The sequence below is a fragment of the Myotis myotis genome, unplaced genomic scaffold, assembly GCF_014108235.1.
Source record: "Myotis myotis isolate mMyoMyo1 unplaced genomic scaffold, mMyoMyo1.p scaffold_m19_p_4, whole genome shotgun sequence".
In the NCBI taxonomy this organism is placed as follows: Eukaryota; Metazoa; Chordata; class Mammalia; order Chiroptera; family Vespertilionidae; genus Myotis; species Myotis myotis.
In genome coordinates, this window is record NW_023416346.1 from 128824041 (window position 1) to 128845540 (window position 21500).

At 42.5% G+C, this 21500-nt stretch overlaps 1 protein-coding gene and 1 pseudogene across 3 annotated transcripts in view; both read left to right on the forward strand.

The window, feature by feature from the left end:
• Positions 1–21500, forward strand: part of ARHGAP6 (Rho GTPase activating protein 6) — a 502460-nt gene that overhangs the window by 211863 nt on the left and 269097 nt on the right. The gene's annotated exons all lie outside the window — the stretch shown is intronic.
• Positions 16860–17971, forward strand: LOC118654267 (annotated as a pseudogene).

Sequence of the window (21500 nt, forward strand, 5' to 3'; positions counted from 1 at the left end):
ACTGGGTGGAGCAAGAGTAGGTTTATAGTTGTGAGTATACAAAACAGCTTATTCTTATGTTATGTATTTATTATTATAGTTATTATCATGATTAGCCTACTTTTGCCCACCCCTATATATACATTCCTCATTTGTCTATCTGTCCCGACTGGTGTGTAAGCTTATTCAGGGCAGAGATCCAATTATTCTTTTCCCATCATATCCCCACAGCATAGTGTAGGCCCAGGCACAGGGTAGGCAGCCAATACATACCTGCAAGTGGATGGATCTGGCTGCCTGGGTGTTTTTTCCTCGGTTACAACAGGGGGTTCAAAACTTCACTCATTATTAGTCGATGTTTGAAAAAAACATATTGGTCTCAGGGTTTCACCCAATTCCCACTAAATCAGAATCTCGAAGGCCTGGACTTGGAAGCAATACTTTGAAAAAGCTTTGGAATTTTAATGGGGAGTGCGTTGAATCTATAGATTGCTTTGGGTAGTATGGACATCTTGATGATGTTGATTCTACCAATCCATGAACATGGTATGTTCTTCCATCTGTTTAGGTCTTCCTCCATATCCTTTTTCAGTGTCCTGTAGTTTTCCACGTACAGGTCTTTTACCTCCTTAGTCAAGTTTATTCCTAGGTATCTGAATTTTCTTGGTGCGATGGTAAATGGGATTGCTTTTTTAGTCTCTCTTTCTGTAAGTTCATTATTGGTGTATAGCAATGCCATAGATTTCTTGGCATTAATTTTGTATCCTGCTACATTGCCGAATTCATTTATTAAGTCTAATAATTTTTTGATGGAGTCTTTAGGGTTTTCTATGTACCGTATCATGTCATCTGCACATGATCTCACTCATTTATGGAATATAATGAACAACATAAACTGATGAACAAAAACAGATCCAGAGACAGAGAAGCATCGATCAGACCGTCAAACCTCAGAGGGAAGGTAGGGGAGGGTGGGGGGAAGGGGGAGAGATCAACCAAAGGACTTGTATGCAAGCATATAGGCCTAACCAATGCACACAGACAACAGGGGGTGAGGGCATGAGTGGGAGGATGGGGGGTAACGTAGGGATAAGGACACATATGTAATAACTTAATCAATAAAAAATAATTTTAAAAAAGCTTTGGAGGTCATTCTGATATCACCACATTTGGAAACCGCTGACTCATTTACATGGCAAACCCCTTACCATTCCAGAAGCTCCCACAAAGTCTAGGATTCAGACGCAAAGTGGATCCAAAGAGTGCAATCCAGTACTTCGCTTCAGATGACTCTGAGATAATGCAGTGCAAGTTTTCAGAGAGGTCTTTTGTTTTATAAGCTAGTGTTCATCTCAACTGAATTCTATAGGTTGTCCCAAAATTCACGCAAGAAATAATTTTGATAGAAAACACAGGTTTATAATTTAAAATTGAACATTTTTTTATTGATTCATAAAGTATCCAGTGTAGGGTTACGTATGGAATAGCACATCGGGTAAATGGCCTCCATGGCTTTGCTGGCACATAGGCGAAGCCGTGGTCTTCATTGGTCTTCATTGTCCCTGCTCCTGGGCCATCATTGGTACTTGGTCATGCTTATCAAATTGAAGGGATTGACATCAAAGGGCAACAGATATTAGAATCTGATTCAATAAACCAAGTAAAATTAGGCTTTTATTTTTTTTGTTGTTGTTGTTGTTAATGCTCACACAAAATTCAAATCTTGCGTGAAATTTGGGACACCCTATATAAGGATACAAGAGGCACAACAGCAATGGTGCCTCTACATAGCATGGCCAGGCAATATGTCCCTTAGCATCCATTTTCTAAGTCATCTAAGCCATGGTTCTCCCTCCACCAGGTGACATTGCACATGTCCAGAGGCAGCGCTCATTGTCACAATTGGCAAGAGGTGCAGATATATGGTAGGTAGAGATCTGAGACGCTGCTCAACATTCTATAGTGCAGAGCACAGCCCAGCAAAGAATTGCCTGGCCTAACTGTCAGTAGCGCTGAATTGAGAAACCTTGACTCATGTGTGTCTCTGTAGACATCAAAATCCTTACTGTTTTTGAAAATCATTTTGTATGGAGCGCTCTAAAATGCATTATACATCTTCCTCTGTTATTTAAGAGACGGAGAGGACAAGATGGTAGTTACCTTTTCTCCACATGAGTCCAGGTTCGGAACAGCATATTTCACACTTTGCGGGGTTTAGTCCGGGAAGGGTGATGGGGGCCTTGCCAGAAAGCTCAGTGCTTTGCTCGGAGCGCTTCACTTCTTCACTCCTCAATTCTGATGCCCTTTGAACTCTTGGGCCTTATTTCTTAAAGATTTTCTGTCTTCTCTCCTGTGTAAGACTTTAGCTGACTTCTTTTCAAAAAAATTTTTTAATTGATTTTTTAGAGAGAGGAAGGAAGAAGGAGAGAAAGAGAGGTGATAGAGAAACGTTGATTGGTGGCTTCCCACATGCGCCCTGACAAGGGATCGAACATACAACCCGGATATGTGCCCTGACCAGGAATCAAACCAGCCACCTTGTGGTGCATGGGACGACACTCCAACCCACTGAGCAACACTGGCCAGGGCTTTTCTTGATTTATGCATGTCTAACAGTCTTGTCTGATTCTCTGCCTTTCTTCTGATTCAGCCAGAATACTGGTTTATTAAAAATGTTAGTCCTTGCCCTGACCGGTTTGGCTCAGTGGATAGAGCATCAGCCTGCGGACTCAAAGGTTCCAGGTTCAATTCCAGTCAAGGGCATGTACCTTGGTTGTGGGCACATCCCCAGTAGGGAGTGTGCAGGAGGCAGCTGATCGATGTTTCTCTCTCATCAATGTTTCTAACTCTCTATCCCTCTCCCTTCCTCTCTTTAAAAAATCAGTAAGATATATTAAAAATATGTTAGTCCTGGTCTAAAATGAGCAGTCATAATCTCCAAACTAAGATGTGGGGGGTTCTCAGAAAGCCTCTCTGTGTGGACATCGGACCCGCGACCGTATGTGAGTGAGAAGGTAGGGCCCACTTCTGTCCAGCAGGCACTCACTGAAGATCTCACATGGGCTGGTCTGCTGTAGGAAAGACAGTGAAAGAAAAGCACAAGGAAGAAGCGATGAACAGCTCTATTTCTCAATCTCATTAGGTTAAACATCTCTCACACATCCCAGCGTGCCAGGTGTGTGGGCGGTCTATCTAGTCTGCCATTGACTGGGATCGTGGGCCCTTTCTTAAGTCCTGGCCACTTCACAGAATGTTAATTAAGCACAGCCTGTTTTACATGGTAAGCTCCAAGTGATGGGGAGTAAATATATGGAAAGGTCTTAGGTACTTGCAAAAATCTGAACTAACATCAGCAACATTTACAAATGAATATAATTAACATATTTTAATGTACTTTTCAGATTTTCTGGTTTTGGCCTTACTTTCAAAAGGTCAGCTTTTTGGATTCATTTTATTCTTAAACTAGAGGCCCGGTGCACGAAATTTGTGCACGGAGGGGGTCCCTCAGCCCGGCCCGCAACAACGCCAGCGTCCCGCGCCCCAGCCTCTGGCCAGAGGCCCCTCCCTCCGTGCGGCTGTGGCACGGGACGCTGGGCTCGCGTTGCTAGGGCGCCGCCGCCAGCGTCCGTCTCCCCCTGCCCCCTGCCGCTATGGGCACTGCCATCTTTGTTGCAGAGTGACGGTTAATTTACATATCACTATTTTCTTAGATAGGATACATTCTGAATACTTACAAACTTAGAGGGAGGTCACATGAAACAACAGGGACTCCCACCGATAATGATATGGTACTGCTTTCTTTATTGTCATGGTGACTACTTGGATGCTGCTATGGGATACCTCTCAGTTTGGATAAGTTAGACATAAAGTATAAGAGTAATTTGTTCATTCATATGTGGTCGTTGTTACGAAGGACTCTTTGTTTGAAAGATGTCATGACCCTGTGGAATGAAAACTGGTCAGGATTTTCTCCCCTTCTCTTTGGTTATTTGGCACATTCTTAGACCTCTTCTAACTTTAAAAATTTTTAGAGTAACATGTGAGTGCTTGGAGTGTCACCTAAACTGGATTTCTGTGATGAAGTTTTCAGAAGAGTTGGCATTGTGGCTCTGAGGAAATGTGCCATGGAAACAGCCAGAGACTTTAATATGAATCAACTTTTAAAATAGTTTTTGAATGACCCCTTTCTGCAGCTGACTGAAATATCTTGTAAAGAAATGTTTAAGTCAGTCCAAGGAAAACACAGAGGCGAAAAGCTTCTCGTCCGCATGGGGAGCACCTCTGCTCTGCATTTGCTGGGCTCCCTGTGCCAGGTGAGTGTCCCTGAGCTTCCCGTACCAGGTGGGTGCCACTCCACATGGGCGAAAACCCCCGAAGTTGCTCTGATTTCCTCACTTGGCGATGCCATTTTAATGAGATCCACAGAGTCGTAATAGTTTAGCAAGAAAATGGAATGTTGAATTTGCTGGAAGAATTTGAAAATGGTGACACGTAATATTATTTTGTAAGTATTTATGCACGTAACCTTTAACAGTGCCATTATGATGTCACTTTGATGGTATGAGCAAAATGTGTAACATAGTCTTTGACCTCAAAATATAAGGCATTCTCCCACCTTAGCTACTGACTCACAGATCCCAGCAGGAAGCGGACTGGCACACTCAGAAAGGCTTAACTTTCCTTAGCCGGTTTGGCTCAGTGGATTGAGCGTCGGTCTGTGGACTGAAGGGTCCTGGGTTCGATTCCAGTCAAGGGCACATGCCCAGGTTGCGGGCTCGATCCCCAGTAGGGGGAGTGCAGGGAGCAGCCTATCAATAACTCTCATCATTTATGTTTCTATCTTTCTCTCCCTCTCCCTTCCTCTCTGGAATCAATAAAAATATATGTGTATATATAAAAAAACATGGAAAAGATGTTACCAGGACACGGGTAGGGACCAGTGTTAGTGGAACCTGGCGACCTCCAACCTGGGCTGGAAGAGACCTTGGAAATGTACTCAGGGAGAATTGCAGCAAGAGCAGACTCTGAAGAAGCAGGGATGGATGGGAGGATGAACACCCTGACCTCGTGATCTTCCTGCTCTCCCATCTTCCTTTCTTACCAAAGCCAACCAGTCCATTGAGATGCAGCCCATTGAGGTCAGTCTCACAGGCTCATGCGTGTACAGAGAAGGGCAGACCTTTGTGTTTCATTGGTCAGGGGGCGGGGAGAAGTTGGCAAACAGAAAATAGCATCACACGCAGGTCCACTCTTGTTTGGGGTTCACTTACATTATGAAAGACCCGAATTCCTAAGTAGATAGAGGACTCCCAACTTTCTTGCCATCGCTCTTTCCTCTTCCCTGTGGGTTATTTTACTGACCACGTTTAAACTAGCAATGTGTCATGCCTAATCCGTTCATAGGTGATGTATCTGTCTAAGAATATTGACATTACAAGCAGGTGAAAGTTCTTCCTCTTCACTCATTGTACAGGGACATATTGAACGTAGATGTTACAATTTAATATGAAGAAGCTCCATACGTAATTCAAAAATGCTTCGGTCTAAATTTATTGATGTCAATTAGAGCTCTAATAGACTTCTCCTCCTCCAAGCCTATTAGGGTAGTGTAATCTAATTTATTTTCAAAATAATAAAAATGGAAGAATTGGTTTAACTCATTTTCTGGTTGATGGGTAAAGAGCTTTAACCTTTAAAATCACACATCACCTCATAAGGGTTAACCTGTGTGTTAGTGAAAAGTGATTCTCTTAGGTAGTGGTTCTCAACCTTCTGGCCCTTTAAATACAGTTCCTCATGTTGTGACCCAACCAGAAAATGATTTTCGTTGCTACTTCATAACTGTGATGTTGCTACTGTGATGAATCATCATGTAAAGATCTGATCTGCAGGATGGTCTTAGGCGGCCCTTGTGAAAGGGGCGTTCGACCGCCAAAGGGGTCGCGACCCACAGGTTGAGAACCGCTGGCAAGGAGTTGGCTAAGGCGTTTTTGGGCCTGAGGACTGCAGTTTAGCCACCCTAGGCTCCAGCTCACGTAGCAAAGAAAAAAAACCCTTTCAACCTTCATTGCAGAAAGCGCCTCTTCTCTGAGCTAGTTCCTCCTTGAGGACCCTGTGCGTCCACTTTCACAATAGCCATCTTGTTGGTAGTAACTCCTTTAAAGACCACATTCACTAGACAACCAAACAAACCAAAGAAGCAGGGGCCCGAATCAGGGACCATATCTGGACTTCATCCCCTGTGTCTCATGCGTAGCCTGTTTTTGAATGTCAGCACTGAGTTAGAGCTCTTCGAAATATTTCGGCTGACTCACAGTCATAATAATAGTAGCCAGTGTTTAACTGCATGCTTTCCGCGAGCCCTGGACGTTCTACATATAGTATCTCATTTAATACTTCACGGCACCCTGGAAGGTAGGTCCTCGTATCACCCCATTTGAAAGATGAGGAAACCAAGGTACGGAGCTGAAGCTTGTTGCAGGGTCATAGAGCTTTAGTGGTACTGAGACTCACATCCTTGTCTGTTTGCCGAGTCTCACGCAGATCCACTGTGGAGTGGCTGCCTGTGCCAATGGCATTGGGTTGAGCTGATACCTTTGCAATGACGCTTGAAAAAACGTTTAATTTTTGTAAGAATTATAAACTCATAGGAGCAAAAATAGAACTGAGAGATACTTGGGACCCTTTACGCAGCTTCCCTAAATGATAGCATTTTATGTAACTCTAGTGCAATATCAAAAGCAGGAAAGTGACATTAGCACAATCCTATTCACTTGAATATAGAGAGACCTTGTTCACATTTGACCAGTTTTTTACATACACTCATTGTGTGTGTGTGTGTGTGTATGAGAGCTAGAGAAAGAGGGAGGGAGGGAGGGAGGAAGGGGGGAGAGAGAGATAGTGAGATAGTGAGAGAGCGAGAGAGAGCAAGAGAGAGAAGTGAGAAGCTCCATGCAATTTTATCACATGTATAGATCGGCATACCCACCACTACATTCAAGATACAGAACTGTTCCATCGCCACAAAAGACCTCTCTCACGCTGCCCCTGTGCAGTCACACCCATGCTACTCCCTACCTCTCATCCGGGCAACCACTGACCTGCTGTCCATTCAAATGACACCTTTGAACTGACTCCCTCTGTGCTCCCGGCGCAATAGACACATATCTGTCTCCGTTGATCATTTATGCAAAAAATGTCCAGACACACAGCAGAAGAAAGCAAGGTGAACCGATAATGAGATCGGGGAGGATGTGGGTGTTCTTGTTAGGAACATATAGAACCACCAATAAGGGACATCCTGGTTGGTATTTTTAGCTGAGTGTTGTGGTCATTTTGTAATCCTAACTCTTGTGTTTTCCCCAGCCAAGTGCTTTGGATGGAAACACCACAGAGTTGAGCTCCTGCATGAATGCCCCTCGCTCCCTCTCTGCATGGCTGTTCTCATGAAACATCCATTTCAGGAATGGCAACCCCGTGGCTGCACTGGCAGCCGCCTGGAACAGGTACATGAGGGCTGGCAGTCTGCCCTCCAGAGTCCTTAGGAGCAAGGATACAAAAAGCCCCTCATGTGTTTGTGGCGGCCGCGACCCAGCTGTGCTCTGGACAGCACCAGGGTTATGTAAACCCTGGCCTTCATGGCTCACATGCATTTTTATTCATTCATTTCGAAGGGAGTGGCAGTTCATAGACCTCTCTTGGGGAAAGTTTGAACCTTATCAAGATTAGCTGGTTCAAAAAAAAACAACACACACACACCCCTAATGGCTGTTTTTATTCAGGATGACTGCGAGTGAAACCTTATCATTGGGCCACAGTCATATAGACTTCCTGCATTTTTTTGGTTCCCACTATTTTAAAAAAGGTGCAAAAAGTGCTGAGGCTGCCTGATTCTGCAAACATAGGCACACTCTTACTGGATACTTGAATTATTGCACGGTTTTACGATGCAATGTTCCTTGATCTTTATGAGAAATAGAGAATGTTTTTCAAAAACCTAGAGATTCTTGGACCAACCTGTTGTTTTTATTTTATTTTATTTATTTAATTTTAATCCTCACACGAGGATATTTTTCCATTGATTTGTTTAGAGAGAGGGGAAGAGAGAGGGAAAGACAGACAGAAACATGGATGTGAGAGAGACACATCGATTGGTTGCCTCCTGCACGCTTCCTGACCAAGGCCCGAGCCAGGGAGGAGCCTGCAAGCGCAGTACGTGCCCTTGACCAGAAGCAAACCCGGGACCCTTCAACCCACAGGCCAATGCTCTAGCCACTGAGCCACACCGGTAGGGCCTAACCTGCTGCTTTTAATTAGGAAGGCAGGTAACGCCATCATTCATTACTGTGTAGTACCTCATATCACCCAGTGTGCAGAGTCTAAAGAAAACTTGGATTTGAAGAACCGAAACGTCTTCATGAGATTTCTGCATCGGGGAACATTTGTTTCTTTTTTTTTAAAATATATTTTATTGATATTTTACAGAGAGGAAGGGAGAGGGATAGAGAGTTAGAAACATCCATGAGAGAGAAACATCGATCAGCTGCCTCCTACACACCTCCCACTGGGGATGTGCCCACAGCCAAGGTACATGCCCTTGACTGGAATCGAACCTGGGACCCTTCAGTCCACAGGCCAGCACTCTATCCACTGAGCCAAACCAGTCAGGGCCTGACTAAGGATTCTTAGTGTCTCTACCCACCTGCCATTGGCCAAGGAAAGTCACATGTCCAAACTTAATGTTGTGGGTGAGGAATTACATGAGTGTATCAAGGGGTGAAGGAATGGGGCAAATCATTCACTTTACCGCAGTATGTAGTCAAATTCTCATCAAAATACTGATGTATTTGAGCAGGTTCACATCTCTCTATCTCAAGTTTTCCCCCTATTTCTTTCTGTCATGGTTATCAATACATACTTCCCTATGACCTAATTAAACAACAAAAGCAGTATGATGCGGTCGCCCCACTGATACCAGTCCCCACAATTCCACATTGATTGGATCTAGCCCAGTGGTTCTCAACCTTCTGGCCCTTTAAATACAGTTCCTCATATTGTGACCCAACCATAAAATGATTTTCGTTGCTACTTCATCACTGTCATGTTGCTACTGTTATGAATCATCATGTAAATACCTGATATGCAGGATGGTCTTAGGCGCGCAACCCTGTGAAAGGGTTGTTCGACCGCCAAAGGGGTCATGACCCACAGGTTGAGAACCGCTGCTCTAGACTGACTACATAGCAATGAAATATCATAAAAATAGACTGAATGACATTCATGTTTAAACAGAATTGTCACCGCCTTCCTCTGTTTCCTTGTGCTTGCAGCTCTGGTTCCTCAATGCGTCCAAAGGAAAACAAAACACTCAGAATCCCCTCCGAGGAGATTTTTCCAAATTTGTTTTGATTTGGTAGTGTCACTTTAAAAAGATTTGTTAAAAAAAAAAAATAAGATTCATAAATTTAGCTCCTGTTTTAAAACCTAGAAGAAATTGTGTATGTGGTCATTTACAATAGGAAGAAAAGTATGTATTAATTCTTTAGTTCAAACAAATCAGAGCCATGATTTGTAAATTAGCTTGTTGTTTTGATCAATCCTGACATGGAAATATAAGCTAAATTAAAAATAATGCGCTCATACAAAATCTTCTTTCTGAAGTTGAAAACCTTCGCCCTGTCTCCCTCCATTGTATCAGTTGCCAAATCCTCTTTCCCCCCAGTGTGCTCTGTAGGTGCTCAGACCCAGTAAAGCACCTGCCGCGATGCAGTCACTCAGTTGTCTAAATCAGAGGTCAGCAAACTGTGGCCCACAGGCCTAATCTGGACTGCTCCTTGCTTTTTTTAATAGCCTGAGAACTAAGAATAAGTATTACATTTTTAAACAGTGGGAGAAAAATCAAAAGGAGACTATTTGATGATTTGAAAAAGATATGCAATACAGATTTTAGTGTCCATACATCGAGTTTTTTTTAAAATATATTTTTATTCATTTCAGAGAAGAAGGAAGAGGGAAAGAGAGATAGAAACATCCATGATGAGAGAGAGTCATGGATCGGCTGCCTCCTACAAGTCCCCCACTGGGGATCGAGCCCACAACCTGAGCATGTGCCCTTGACCGGAATCGAACCTGGGACCTTTCAGTTCGCAGGCCGACGCTCTATCCACTGAGCCAAACCAGCCAGGGCCATACATCGAGTTTTATTGGAAACAGCTATGCCCACCTATTGACTATGGCTGCTTTCATGTTGCAACAGCAGAGCTGGATGGTTGCCACAGACTGCATGGCATGCAAAGCCCAAAAATATGTACAATCTGGCCCTTTACTGAAAAAGTTTGCAGATCTCTGGTCTAATGCTCTGTCTCAAATTACGACAGATGCTGTAGATAGGTCTACTGTTATATAGGAATGAGGGCAAACGAAAGGAAACGTACATCTTTAGTGTGTAGGCGGATGCTGGGCACATTCAGAGACAGATAAATATTATTGAACATTCATTTATTCACCAGTGTGAGTGGAGAACTGGGTATGTGTCCAACACTAAAGGGAAAAGTAAAAAAAAAAAGAGAATATCTAGTTTTTCCTCCAAGATTTCCTCTTGCATACAAAGTAAGATGCATGCACATACAGGTTATAGCATCTGAAACTTATTTGCTTTGTCTAATTCTCCAAGTCACCAGAATACTCTTTGGAATTTTTAAGTTAAAATAGTATTTTTGTCGCCAGGCTGGCATGGCTCAGTGGTTGTCAACCTATGAACCAGGAGGTCACCGTTCAATTCCCAGTCAGGGCACGTGCCCGGGTCGCAGGCTCGATTCCTCAGTGGGGGGCGTGCAGGAGGCAGCCGATCCATGATTCTCTCTCATCACTGATGTTTCTATCTCTCTCTCCCTCTCCCTTCCTCTCTGAAAGCAATAAAAAGATTTAAAATAGTATTTTTATAGCTTATTCTGTAAACATTCTAGGCAGAATAATTTTCATGAGCACTGCCATCCTTACCAGTTCAACATGGAGAATTGAACTCTGAAAAATGTAATTACTCATTGGCTCAAACGCTGGTTTTGCACTTGAGAATTTTACCTCAGTGTATCCAGAAGGCCATCAGCTTACAGTGTAAAGGGCTGACCCTAAAAACACCACCGCCCTTGTTCCTTAAACTCTATAGCTCACTGAGCCCATCGCCACAAGAACGGGCAGTGAGAGAGCCGTTGGCCCTGCCCGGGCAGCCCATGTTTTGCGAAGGGATGTGGCCCCGTGTTCTGCTTGGCGATGTTTCTCTTGGCTGACTCTTCCACACGCTTGTGACCCTTTGAACGGAGATTTCTTTACAGCTTTAGCCTTACAACATGGCCTCCCGCTCTCATTTCCTGCAGGTCTTGTCTCAGGAGCTTCCTGTGTAAATGTCACCTTGGTGTCTCCTAACAGGAGCCCTGAAGGCTCACAAAACCTGCTTCCCAGCAGATATCAACCGGAATGTCCCTGAGTCTTCTTCTCATTGGGCTTTGAAGGAGGATGAGCCTGAAATTCTCTGGGGTTCCAGAGCCAGGGGCAAGGTGGGGCACTGAGCAGGGAACCGGGAAAAGGCCCCTGTGGGTGGGGAGCCAGTGACCCCAGGAGAGGAAATTCCAGTTCAAAATAGAAACCAGGTCAGCACCCGCGTGAGAGCCAGTGAATAGAACTTGAAAAGCAGCAACCTGTGGCCTGTGAAGAAGTCCATGGATTGGCCGGAATCAGGGTGTTGTGTTTCAGGGCAGGCATGGCATTGTGCAAACCCATAATGAAACATGATTTATCTACTTGCACAGTTGTACTGGGCTAGAGAGTTATGTGGAAATGACTCAATTTCATATATTTGTCATGTTGGCCAAGGGTCAACTCTTTAATAGAGAAAGGCACTTTGGGAATACTATTTTCTTGAGAACTGAGGACTATAGTGTATATAGACACCAAAGGGTATATATTTGTGGCAGAGGCAATTTCCAACCTAGCATGATAAGAATTTTCTTCACTGGTTGTTAAAGGACAAAGGGTTATTTTGTAGAAATTATGTAATACCGCCTTGTCAATTACTATAAAGATATCAATTAATGATTGTTCCTTAAAATGACAGCTCTATAATTATCTGGGAAGCGCTCACAATATTGCCTGGTTGCTAAGAAAGATTGCAGTTTTTTGTCTAGTCTGACGAATTTCCAGAATATTGTTCAAAAGCATTTAATGTCTAGAAACTTTATAATAGTCCTTAAAAAGCTTTTGGAATAAATGTCATTTGGGGGAGTTTTGTTTGCTTGATTGAGCCTGAGATCCCAATTTAGAGGAGGCTCAACCTCTCCAAATATAATGAAGGAAATGTGCGATAGCCCTAGCTGGTGTGGCTCAGTGGATAGAGCGTCGGCCTGCAGACTGAAGAGTGCCAGGTAGGATTCCGGTCAGGGCACATGCCCGGGTTGCAGGATCCATTCCTGGTAGGGGGTGTGCAGGAGGCAGCTGATCAATGATTCTCTCTCATCATTGATGTTTCTATCTCTCTCCCCCTCTCCCTTCTTCCCTGAAATCAATACAAATATATTTTTTAAAAAGAATATGTGCTATAAACTGTTTTAACCTGTTTGAGGTATTGGGGGGGGGAGATGCTGGAAGAGGATAAAATTGACACTTTGACTTTAATGAGGAAAATATTGCATTGTGGGAAAATGCTGTCTATTGGTTGTTGTGAGACATTTTAAAATAGCATTTTACAGTGGAGACATGGTTTTAGGACTATTTTTCAGAGGTTTCTTTGCAACCATTAATTTATTTGTTATTGAAAATTTTAAACATCACAGACACCAGAATCTGGCTGTAAAAGTAGGATTTTCTTAAAGATGCCTTTTTCATCTATTACTTTGTGTATGTGTGTTAGAATGCCTTCTGCAGGCCCATAGAGACAAAGTAGGTAAGTGGTTGCCTGGGGCTGGGGGTGGGAAAGGGGATTGACCACCCTTGGGCACCAGGTATGTTGTTAAGGTGATAAAAATGTTCTCAAACTGGACCATGGTGATGTGGCACAACTGCAAATGTACAGGTGCATTTTATGGTATGTAAATTACATTTAAATAAAGTGGTTTTTAAAGAGTGTGCGTTAATAACAGAACCAAAAGGTACTTATTTGGAAGTGAAAGATTTTAATTAATCTTATACAACCAAAGTTCAAATACATTAGTAACAATATAATACATCTTATTCGCTTTCAGGCCACTGTCCTAGAAAAACAAATAAATCTGCAAAAACCCCCATTTTGTACTACTTATTCGGGATTTAGAGTAGTCTGACCAAGCATACATTTGTGGTTAACACAGAACCAGCCCATTGAACGAGACACCAGACGTGTAGGAAATTCAGGTTTCTCAAATCAAAAGCAAATAAGGCATCTGAGTAACCATCGGGTTTTTCTACATAATCTGGTGAAAATATTCTAAAACTGGATGATAGTCATGGTTGTACACTTTGGTAAATTTATAAAAACATTACTGAATTGTCCATGAACAGTGGTTGAATTTTATGATGTATAAGTTATGCTATGATAAAGTTAACTTCATAAATATAAATATAATATAAATATAAATATAAACATAAAATACCTTCTGGTGACACAGGCCTAATGCCTGTATTCCATACAATGAAGTCACAGCCATAGGCCAATAGTCTTGTCGTCCTCATCTTATTGGGGACATTTTGACCTTGACTGTGTGACAAGTTTGCTTGGGGGTGTAGAAATTATTCCCTCTATTTAACGAGGTTCTACTGAGAACAGTTCTCCACCAATTTTTTTGTTTGTTTTTCTTTCCTTTATTGTCTAATAGAGTGGAAATGTCTCATTCTAATGTTAGCTTCTTTTCTTTCCTCCTTTTTTCCTAATTTCTATTTATCATTCCCTTGCCCTTGTGGGCAAGATCATTAAGACCCTGTGCTTTCACTCATATGAGCTTTTAGTTTCATGGCAACTAGTAAGACAGTCTTTTCATAGCTGGGAATGTGTTCATTAACTTGAGGGACTGCATGCTAAATGGTGTCCCATGCAATCTTCATTTCTCTTGGGTATATACAAAGTTACGTAGGGACAACTTGCTCTGTAAACCCGAGGTATAGCATCATTTTTTTAATGCCTCTCTTGAGACATAATTCCCACATTTAAAGTGTACAATTCAGTGGTTTTTAGTGTAATTCACAGGATTATGCAGCCATCATCAATGATTAATTTTAGAATATTTTTGTCCCCCCCTAAAAGGAAACTCCATACCCTTTTGCAGTCACACTCCACTCACTTCCATGACTCTCTAGCCCAGCCGTGGGCAAACTACGGCCCGCGGGCCGGATCCGGCCTGTTTGAAATGAATAAAACTATTGAAAAAAAAGACCGTACCCTTTTATGTAATGATGTTTACTTTGAATTTATATTAGTTCACACAAACACTCCATCCATGCTTTTGTTCCGGCCTCCGGTCCAGTTTAAGAACCCATTGTGGCCCTCGAGTTAAAAAGTGTGCCCACCCCTGCTCTAGCCCCTGACTACCTCCAATCTATTTTGTCTCTATGGATTGGCTTGTTTTGGGCATTTTATATAAGTGGAATCATATAATATGTGGTCCTTTGTGACTATCTCCTTCCACTTAACATAATGTGCTCAACGTTCATTTGTGTTGTAGGATGTATCAGTACTTCATTGCTTTTCACTGCCATCTGATGTGGAAACACATTTTGTTTATACATTCATGAGCGGATGGACATTTGATTCATTTTCATTTATTACTATGAATAACGTGGCTATGAACATTCATGTGTGAGTTTTACATGGAGGCATGCTTTCATTTCTCTTGGGTGTATACCAGCGGTTCTCAACCTGTGGGTCGCGACCCCTTTGGGGTTCGAACGACCCTTTCACAGGGGTCACCTAAAACCATCGGAAAACACATATATAATTACACATTGTTTTTGTGATGAATCACGATGCTTTCATTATGTTCCATTTGTAACCATGAAAATCCATCCTGCCTATCAGATATTTACATGACGATTCATAACAGTAGCAACATGACAGTGATGAAGTAGCAGCGAAAATAATTTGATGGTTGGGGGTCACCACAACATGAGGACCTGCATGAAAGGGTCGCGGCATTAGGAAGGTTGAGAACCACTGGTGTATACCTCGGAGTGGGGCTTATGGGTGATTATAATAACTCTGTGTTTTACCATTTGAGGAGATGACTGCTTTCCAACATGACTGTGCCACTGTACAATCCCACCAGCAGTGCATGCAGTTTCCAGTTTTTCATATCCTCCTCAACACTTACTCGGATCTGTCTTTTTTATTTTTTTTTCTTTAAATATATTTTATTGACTTTTCACAGAGAAGAAGGGAGAGGGATAGAAAGTCAGAAACATCGATGAGAGAGATCGATCAGCTGCCTCCCGCACACTCCCCACTGGGGATGTGCCTGCAACCAACGTACATGCCCTTGACCGGAATCGAACCTGGGACCCTTGAGTCCGCAGGCCGACGCTCTATCCACTGAGCCAAACCGGTTCGGCAGATCTGTCTTTTTTATCTTAGCCATCCTGGTAGGTGCGAAGTACTTAGTTTTGTTGCAGTTTTTTGATTTAAACAAAGGCACATGAACAGGTGATTAATTGCTTTACAACACTGTTTCCTGTAGTGCTTTTTTTTAAAAAAAAAAATCACAAAACCGCCTATGTCTTTGACACAGTATTCTTTAAAAAAAAATAGTTCACTGCAGTCTGCACATGCCAGCAGTATCCATTCCAAAAAGCCCCCCTCCTCCTCTCCTTGCCTAGGACCAGCTGTCTGCCTGAGTATAGAGGCCCTGTGCTACCTTTGCAGCTCTCCTAGGAGGACGTGGGAGGGGTCCCCCAGCTCAACAGCTCTTTAGCCCTTGAACTTGGCAGCAAGACTCTGAGAAGGCCAGAGGGCATGTGACCACAGGTCCCTGCTTGTGTTTCTGAGTGAACTTGACATAAAATATCCAGTGAATCGTGGAATGCAATTCAGAAACTCCAGCCCCTTCCCTGAGGGCCGCGGATCCAGATTGGCCTGGCTGTGGCCTTGGTTGTATCCGTGATGCCTGAAGAAGTGGTGTTTAGCCCAAGATCTCCAGGCTGATAGGAATTAGGTTGGTGAGGAGAGGGAGAAGGCACTCCAGAAAGGGGGATTAGTTTGTGCAATGACCCTAAGGAACTAAGAGGCGTGTCAGGTTCAAGTCACTGAATAAAGGAAGTCCAGAGTGAGTGAGGTGGAGAGGGGCATAGAGGCATTTGGAGAAATGGGTAGGGGTGAGCAAGAAGAATTGCAGGGTCTTGTAGGCCACAGAGTAAGGATATTAGACTGTAACCTCGAAGCAAGAGGAAGCTATTAAAACAGTGGTTCTCAACCTGTGGGTCGCATAGTATTCCATCGTGTCGATGTACCACAGTTTTCTAATCCATTCATCTGCTGATGGGCACTTAGGCTGTTTCCAAATCTTAGCTGTGGTGAATTGTGCTGCTATGAACATAGGGGTGCATATATCCTTTCTGATTGGTGTTTCTGGTTTCTTGAGATATATTCCTAGAAGTGGGATTACGGGGTCCAATGGGAGTTCCATTTTTAACTTTTTGAGGAAACTCCATACTGTCTTCCATAGTGGCTGCACCAGTCTGCATTCCCACCAGCAGTGCACGAGGGTTCCTTTTCTCTGCATCCTCGCCAGCACTTTTTTGTTGATGATAGCCATTCTGACAGGTGTGAGATGGTACCTCATTGTTGTTTTGATTTGCATCTCTCAGATGATTAGTGACTTTGAGCATGTTTTCATGTGTCTCTTGCCTTCTGTATGTCCACTTTGGAGATGTGTCTATTGAGCTTTCAGATTGCAAAGAGCACCGCAGAGGTAAAGGAGAAGAAGTCACAAGAGCGGGGGACCCTTCCCCCCTCATCTCGCCCTCCTGGTGGCTGATGGGGGTGGGTAGGTGGTGGGGAGGGTGTCGATGTTCCGGGCAGGCAATGTCCCGGCTGAGCAGGGCCAGCCTGGTTGGATCTGTGCGTGTAGGGGAAAAGTGCAGGTTCTGGGGGGCAGGCATTCCACTTCGAGAAGGGCCATCTTTAAAGGGCCTTCTCAGCGAAGGAGGCCTTCGTTCAGAGCCTTGCTGGGAATAAAGAGTCTGAAGAGTAATTTTCCATCCAAATTTGATGATCCTAGAATTGCATGGGATCAATATCTACAGAAGAAAAAAAGGGCTGATTTTAAGAAAAAGTAAAATATTTACAGATTTTCCTGAGGAAGGCATGTGATAAAGGAACTTAAGAATGAAGTCTGGAAATATTCTCCCAATGTCATGTGTTTTATTAATGATCAGCTGCTGGGTGATGCACTTGAACTTCAGAAATGGGCCCACACCTTGATGGGGCACGTACTGTGGCTTATTCTACTAAATTCTTAAGCGACACGAAGCATGGCTTTGTGGTCTTGGATGTTTCTATTGAGCTTTAGCCAATTGGAAGGTTGGTTTTTGAGCTATGCTGTGACACATGTCCCCAAACATGTAAAAATGTTCAGCTCTAGTGCCCAGGAGAAGCAAGGTTTTCTCAAAGTGGCATCAGGCTACCTCATGTCAGTTCGATTTTTCATCGAATAATAGAGAATGCTCGGCTACGAGGGGAGTGGCTGCAAAAGGAGATGGTGGACAGTCGATGTCTGTGCCAACATTTGAAGATGAAAGCTTTTCAGTTCCTCATAATGAAATGGGATTTCTTGGAATGGTCAACAAAGGCTGTCCCAGCAGTGGCTCACAGTTCTACGTCACGTTACAATCAGCTCTCTAGCTAGATAAAAATCATGTGGCTTTTGGGCAATTGACTGAAGAAACAGAAATTCTTCAACATCTAGAATTGGTTACAACAGAGAATGACAGACCAGTACAGCAAGGTACAATTATTGACAGTGGAAATTTTTGTCCTTGATTTTCATCTCAATATTTTCTGAGTTGATTATGTATCTGATCAGCTGTTTCTAGATTTAATTAAACCATGCTTGATTATAAAAAAAGAAAAAGATAAGAAAGGTGTCTATTTAGGTCCTTTGCCCATTTTTTGATTGGATTGTTTATCTTCTTTTTGTTAAGTTGTGTGAGTTCCGTATACATTTTGGAAATTAAACCCTTATGGGATATAAGATTGGCAAATATGTTCTCTGCATGGGAGACCATATAGAGTGAGTGGAAGGGAGGGGGAGAGACAGAGAACCACCGGTGTGAGAGAGACACATCGATTGGTTGCCTTCCAAATGCACCCTGACCGGGCCACGGACTGAGCCTGCAAGCAAGGTAAGTGCCCTTGACCAGAATCAAACCCAGGGCCCTTCAGTCCCAGGGTTGACACTCTATCCACTGAGCCAGACCAGCTAGGGCCAAGAGCAACATTTAAAAAATATCTTAGCCCTGGCTGGTCTGGCTCAGTGGCTAGAGCATCAGCCTGTGGACTGAAGGGTCCCAGGTTCGATTCTGGTCAAGGGCACATGCCCGGGTTGCAGGCTCAATCCCCAGTAGGGGTGTGCAGGACGCAGCCGATCAATGATTCTCTCTCATCATTGATGTTTCTCTTCCTCTCTCCCTCTCTCTCTCTGAAATCAGTAAAAATGTATTTAAAAAATTAAAGATGTCTTACAGAGTTGTGGCAAGGATAACAGGTATTATAGGTGAAAGGTGTGCAGTATTTGCCATGCTGTTTATAGCAATGCTCGCCCCATACTTGTTATTAGCCATCTAATTCTACCCACCCCACACACTTACACACATCACCTCAGTAGCATCTGCTTGGCAGCTTACCAGACTGGGGTCTTAATCACTGACACAAGATCCCATGACAACACCTGTGACCAACAGACGAATGTTTTATAGCTCTATTTTCATAGTTTTAACAAAAGTTCTGTTATTGAAGTCATTTGCTTTTTTAAGTTATTAATCTTACTGCTTCCTCCAACATTTTCTTGAATAGCACTTAATCATGTTTGGGTTAAGTGATTTATAGTTACCTCACAAATTCCAGCCTCAAGATTAAAGTTACTCACCAATTCCTTAAGACATTCAGTGTGCTAACAGAAATTTTTAAAAAAATAATTCTATAGGATATCATTTCTGTATCTGATTCCTCCATGCTTTTGTGGAATTCCATCACATACCTCCACCTCATTCCCCCCAAAGGGCCAGCAAGCATATATAGCATACATGCCATGGTCCAAAAATGACATGAAAACATGCTCAAAATGATTAGCCATCAGAGAAATGCACCCTCTAGGGTGGTAATAATAAAAATGGTAATAACAATGTTGGCAGGAATATGGGGAATTGGAACCCTCATACACCGCTAGTGGGAATGTCAAATGGTACAGCCGCTGGAAAACAATCTGGCAGGTCCTCACAAAGTTAAACACAGCCCTAGCTGGTGTGGCTCAGAGGATACCAGTAGAGCGTCGGCCTGTGGACTGAAGGGTCCTGGGTTCGATTCCGGTCAAGGGCACATACCTCAGCTGCAATCTCCACCTTGGCCCGGGCCCTGGTCGGGGCTGGTGCGGGAGGCAACCAATCGATGTGTTTCTCTCACATGGATATTTCCCTCTGTCTTTCCCTCTCTCTAAAAATCAATGGAAAAAATATCCTCGGTGGAGGATTAATAACAACAACAAGTTAAACACAGAGTTATCGTAGGATTCAGCAATTCCACTTTGAGGTATATAGCCAAGAGAAATGAAATATGTGTCCACATACAAACCTGTACATGAATGGTCATAGCAGCATTATTCATAACAGCCCAATATGGAAACAATGCAGATGTCCATTGGCTGATGAATGGGTAAATAAAATGTAGTCTCTCCTTCCAATGGACAATATTTTATGTGACAATAAAAAGGAATGAAACATGCTATAGCATGGATGAACCTTGCTAAGAGGAATGATACATGCTATAGCACGAATGAACCTTGAAAACAGAATAGGCAAATCCAGAGAGAGAAAGAGAGAGAGAGAGAGAGAGAGAGAGAGAGAGAGAGAGAGAATAGGCGGGTGGTTCCTTGGGGCTGGGGGTGGGAGAAAATGGGGAGTGATTACTAATAATTATGGGGTTTCTTTTCAAAGTGATAAAAATGTTCTAGAATTGGAAATGTTCTAGAATTTAGTATATTCAAAAGTCTTTGGTGTTTAGTATATTTAGTCAATGGTTTTTAGTATACGTAGTATATTCAGAGACTTTTGGGTGAAAGCACATGCTTAAATGCATGAATTATATAGCATAAAATATGTATAATATAATTTATATCTCTCAATTTATAAAGTGATCAAAAAGTGATTATAAAGAACAAGCAATGCTAGAATTAAACAGTGTATTCCACTGTAAGGTAATTGTCTGGGCACGTTTACTTATGAAACAAAAGCTCCCCCATTATTTATGTATGTGTTGCTTTGCCATATATATACTTAAGAAACTTCTCTGAATCCTTAGAGTATATATGTGACAGCCAGTTTATTTTACATCTTGGGAAACAGAAACAGAAGAGTAAGGACTGTTCACACGGGCATAGTCTGGCCTTTCGCTGGAGACTAGGATATATTTGAATGCCCCAAACCCAAACCCATGGCCAACATGCTGGAAGCAACCATGACTGCCAACCACAAGAAATTAGGATGCATTTTATGTGGCTATTCATAGGCAAATGTTAAATCTATTTAACTGGGGTGGTGGTGGTGGTGGTGGTGGTGGTGGTGGTGGTGTGTGTGTGTGTGTTTATAGCAAGCTCAGTCAAAATCCCCTAGGCCAAACAGAAGATCAATATCTTTGAAAATGCATTCTTGCATGCTCTCAGTGATTCAAGGATTGCTTTTCCCAGCTGATGCCCAGTTTCATCTTCTGTTGCCAGAGGATCAGGAATGGGAAAAAGACGTTTCCTTCCAATATCTACTCTGTCTCAAACATTTTTCTCAATGCCTAATATGTGTACTTTCTAATCCTCAGAACAACTGTTTAATTGGGTTTATTTACCACATTTTATGGATGACAAAACTGAGGCTTACAGAGGCTAAATTTCCCAAGGTCACAAAAATAGCAAATGGTAGACTTGGGTTTTGAAGCCATGTTAGCTGATTTAAAAGGTCATGTCACACTCCTTCATGATAAACTGTTTTTCATCTTCCCAAGGAGAAATTATATCCTTTACTTTTTTGTTATTGAATGAATTATAATCATTAATAAAACAGAAGCAAAAAATTGATGATTTGATTAGAAATTGATTATACAGCAATTTTGTATTTAAATTAGGAACCAAGGATTAATAATTTCTGTGTGAGAGCTTAGCCATTCAAATGCCAAAATTAGTTCTTTTCCCCCTGTGAATATATAAAATCCTATAGTAAACAATTTTTAAAAATTAGTGAATTTATTATTTTTTTCTTTTCATTGAATAATTTTCAGAATGCCAGGCTACAGAAATGACTAATGATTT